Here is a 4,953-nt window from a genome sequence, read left to right as displayed (position 1 = left end):
GCCCCCCCGCGCCCGCCCCGCGCCGAGCGCTACCCGGTCCTGCTCCCCCGCACAAGCTTGGCGGCGTCTGCCGGCCGGGAGCGCCCATTGGCTGCCGCGCCGCGTGACGTCAGGCGCCCTCCCCGCGCCATTGGCCCGGGCCCGTGTGTGTACACACACCGCCCGCCAATCCGCGGGGCCGGGGCCGGGGGGGCGGGGCGGAAGGGCGTGGCCGGCCGCGGCCGCCCGGGACCCGCGGCCGCCGCCTCTCCCCCGCGGCGCGCGCCGGCCGCGGTCCGGCCGCGGGTTCGATCCCCGCCGCCGCTGCAGGCGGCCGCACCTGTGCAGCGGCGCCCAGGTGCTGCGGGCGGTACGAAGTGTGTAAATACACAAATACGTGAATATATATTGGCCTGTATTTACACACAGCGCACGGCGCCGCGCTGGCTGCGGCCGCCGGCCGTGCCGCTTATCTGCGAGGAGCGGGCGGGGCTGCGTCCCGGGATGCAAAGTTCAGCCCCGCCGCGGGCGCTGCAGGAACGTCCGGCCCCGGCGCGGGAGCCGGCGGCAGAACGAGGCCAGGGCCGCCTGTGCCCCGTGCCGGGGCCCAGCTCCGCGTTCCCCAGCGAACAAAGGCTCCCGGGCCGACAAAGCGGCGGCGGGGCCGGGGAGCAGCGACCGCGCCCTCGCACCTCCGCCCTGCGAGAGCCGGGACCCGCCCCGCAGCCGCAAAAGGCCAGGCCCAGCTCGGCGCCTTGGAAAAGCCTCAAGTGCTTGATTTCAGCATTTCCTTAACGCTGTAAAAAACTGTTTCAACGAAGCAGGGTTACATATTGTTACAGAGACCATATAAATAGAAAGCACTCCTGGGAGCAAAAAAAATAAATTCTGTACTAGTTCCATTCGACGCAACGATGCAACCTCTGCTAAGTCTTGAGAACTCGAGTGCGGCCAGGCACACATCCAAGGCGTGCAGTTTCCCATTTTGCATATTTCTCTAACACAAACGCAGCTTCATGCCACTGAGCAAGCTGAGGAGAACAAGGTTTATGGGGACACAAACATTATTTATGTGCTTTAGATCCCATGGTAAGTTTCTGTTTTTCTTGCATTAGAAACATTAAATGCTCTAGAAAGACATATTATTGATCCTGTCCCCTTCACTAAAAAGGGAAGTAACATCAAAAACCACAAGTGTTCAGCCTATAAAGTCGAGTTCCTAAGTGTCAGTCTAAGGAATATTAGCAATATTAGCAAACAAGACCTTTATATTTATTTCAGCGGGGCAGATTACAACTGAAAATCTTGCATGTGCCTAGGAATTTGCAGATTGTGGATTAGTTTCTTTTCATCCTGTAAAAACACTTCCATAACATGTAACAAGACCTTTTATCAATATTGGCAGTGTTATGCAAGATACATTCACAAAAGCAATAGAAATATGCAAACCATTGTGCATTCTCTTGGAGTCCCCTCTAACAGGTACAACCACAGCCACTAATATGACACACGCCCTGACAGAAGTGCAGAAGGCACACACTACCTTCAAAAGGAAGCAAACCAGAAGCAACCAGGTTGGCTGGTTTACTGCACTATTATTAGTTACCACAGCTAAACAGATACTTGAACCCAGCCTCAATAAAGACACTTTGGCTTCATAGATCTCTTTTTTATCAGTTTGTTTATTTTCTTCTTTTGCAAGAAACACTGATGAGCTGAAGTCAGATACTGGAACTGATTATCAACATGAAAAATAGCTATTTTAACCCCCAAGGAGAGAAACAGAAGGAAGGTCACTGCTGTAGTTTGCATTTGCTTTCAACAGCAAACTGCAGACTAAGTCTATATACACACATCTACACATATATATATATATGCACACACTTTGGATTCTGAAGGTGGTGAAACAATGACCAACTTGCATGAGTGTAAGTATGCTACTTATGTAACATTCTAAACCAATACACAGTCTTCCAGAACTTTCACAAATCCCAAATTTTTAGAATGAAGGTTGCATTGAAAAAAAAACCCTTAGAACTGGGTTTTTTAGACATGCTAATGTGGGCTGAGCAGCTATACCTGCCCTGCAGGAAGCCCTCGTGTGTCCCTCCACAACCCATCGATGTCTCAGCCTTAGAGCACCACCTTGCTCCCCCTGGCCAGTCAGATCAAGTCAGATCCCTCCTAGATGCCACCTCTTTCCCCTTTCATAATACATCACTTTTCAGTATTCGCTAGTTTTACTGCTTTCCTGCCAGCCCACAGCCCTTGCTGCGATAACATGCACAAACATTAACCCAAAACAGGCTCTCCCTCCACCACCACCCCTTTTCTCCTGCTCAGCCTGCCCTGACTCCCCATAAAGCCTTAAACTAACACACTCCCAACTTGTGGGGCAAAGCACTGCCACATTCCCTGACTCACCTGCAGGACTGTCACACCTCTTTGTTTCAAGAGGGGCTCACACCATTGTACTCTTTAGCTCAGACCCGTAACACAATCCCACTGACTGGCAGGAAAGGGTTCTTACCTTTCTCTTCAACTGGTGAGCCTCTTGTGCTGTGCCCTGATCCAGGAAACAGTGGGACTAGTTGAAGGATCTTGCTACACAGACTATGCCAGTGGAAGGTAGCAGGCTTTCAGCAACTCAGTATTTTGCTTTTTTAACTTTCTCCTGACAGGAAAGCAAGTCTAAATGCTCTTGTTAAAAACAAATGAGAGCAACAGAATTAATTTTACATAAAATTAGCTGTTAGAGTAGAGCAGAAAATACTGCTTAAAAGAAAACAGTATGCAAGAATCTTGGTTAAGTTTATTACAGTAAAGTTTTTAACACAGCTGACTTGATCTTTTTTCCTAGCTATGTAACAAAATTAGTACAGTTGCTCAGTATTTTCAACTATCTGAAGACTTTTTCATCTGCCCTTTCTCTTGATATACAACAATTAATCTAAGAGCAGCAAGATTCCTCCAACAACAGAGGGATTGTTATGAGGCATCATTTTTCGAGCCACATAGTCCCCACATATTTACGAGGACCGTATGTTATGAATGACACAACTGCCAAACTGATATGACATTATCTACTATCAGCACGGTGGGATCTGTGAAGGCAGAATGCTCAGAGATCATTAACACATCTCAGCTGAATTGCCAGTCTTCACATGCTAATGAGCTGCATTGCTATCCAATCCCAAGTACAACATTAAATTTCAACTGAGTATCTTAAAATTACAGAACTGCAACCTAGTTAATATTTGTAATTTTGTATTGTTACCTTTACTATCAAACTTAGCTGATAGAAAATGTAAAATTGCATATACTTTCCAAATTGATGAAAACCTTGAGACAAAAGTATTACATACAAGCAAAAAGACAGCAGTAAAAGCTGTCATATTTTAAAAAAAAGTTAATATGAGTGAGGTTCTAAAATGGTTTAATGTCCTTCTGCGCAGCAAAAATTGAGACAGCACAGCACCTGTAAAAATGTATCTAAAGCTTATTTCAAATCAATTATCAGGTACCGTTTTTAGATAACATCACATTAAGGATTTCCTGGGAAGATAAAATCAATTCTTCTTGTAAAAGATAAGCAAAAGAGGTGTTGATCAGTAATCAAATTTCTTCAAAATGTCAGTTTGTCTGCTCAGTCTTTGGGCAACTTCATGTCACAAGCTGTGGCAAATGCTCTGATCTCCAAAGGTTGGTCCATCCTGGGAGATTTTCAGGCACCCTTTTTTCAGAGCCTGACTCCCTACTTTGAACCTCTCCACTACAGAACTCACAACTCTGCAGGCCATTTGAAAGGTTCAGCTAGGAAATACACCAAGGCCTTTTCACATCCTTAATTTTTAGTGAAGTTTCTCTGCTGTAGATTTTAGGCTAGCGAAAGGAAAACAGCTTAAATTCCTGCTTCAAATAAACAGTGACAATGGTAAAATGGTTGTCCAGAGTGTGTCCTCTAGGATACCACTTGGAGCAAGAGGACTATATAATGTCTTGGGTATCTTCTCTCTGTAGCTGTACCATTGCCAGGGTGAAAATCACCCCCACATAAAGGTGGAGTATCAGGCACATGGTGCAGAGTTGCCTTCAGCAGAGTGATTTGAACAGAATCAGGTTCAACTCCCGTTAGAGCTCTGTCTGGGAGCACTGCAACACTGCCTGCTCAGCCCAGCAAAACCTCCAGGCTATCAAGAGAACCTAAGTCAAGGAGCCTTCAACAAATGGGCAATAGGGGGACATTATACCCAGGCAGATGTTGATGAAACTAAACCCCCTGAGTGAGAACAAAATGTAGAATAACAGTGACTGAGGCCCAAACTTCGGCTCAGAGTGCCAGACTTAAAGCCTTTCTGCTTGGCCTTGGAGGAAGAACCTTCTTGCTGATGAGCATTTTCTTTAGCAGTGACTTTGTGATGACAGAGGAAAATCCCAAGCTGAATACAGGTGTTAGAGCAAAGCAGTTGTTTCACATATCCTGTAACTGCAGAATCTTACTGTACAGCAGAAGGAGTGGAGGGAATCTCTTTGAGGGACTTAATATTGGAGTCTTGGCACTACAGCCTGGCATATTCCTAGAATTCAGCAGACACACTTGCTTCTGCACTTCATTTAAGGATTCACATTAAAGAAGGTTACGGAGAATTGGAAGGATACCCAGAGAAAAGAAAATTGCCAAGATGTAGCACAGGTTGAAGGGCAGAATGTAACAGAAGAACAAGAAAAACGGCACGTTAAGCTAAGGCTGACGAGTAAATGAGATGGAGGCTGAACACAGCTAGAGGAGATGCTCCAACTCAGGGTACATGATTGAAGGAAACTAAGGAAATGGTGTATGATTTGACCTTCTGTGTATCAGCACAAGAAAATGAATTATAGTTCTTCAGTTCTCTTTCAATGATGTTAAATCTATAAACATTTCTTATCTCCAGTGTCTATGGAATACAAATCACCCACAGCTTGAACTCTGTA

Source organism: Anomalospiza imberbis, chromosome 10 (assembly GCF_031753505.1).
Source record: "Anomalospiza imberbis isolate Cuckoo-Finch-1a 21T00152 chromosome 10, ASM3175350v1, whole genome shotgun sequence".
NCBI classification, from domain to species: Eukaryota; Metazoa; Chordata; class Aves; order Passeriformes; family Viduidae; genus Anomalospiza; species Anomalospiza imberbis.
Note: the sequence above shows the minus strand (reverse complement) of the source record.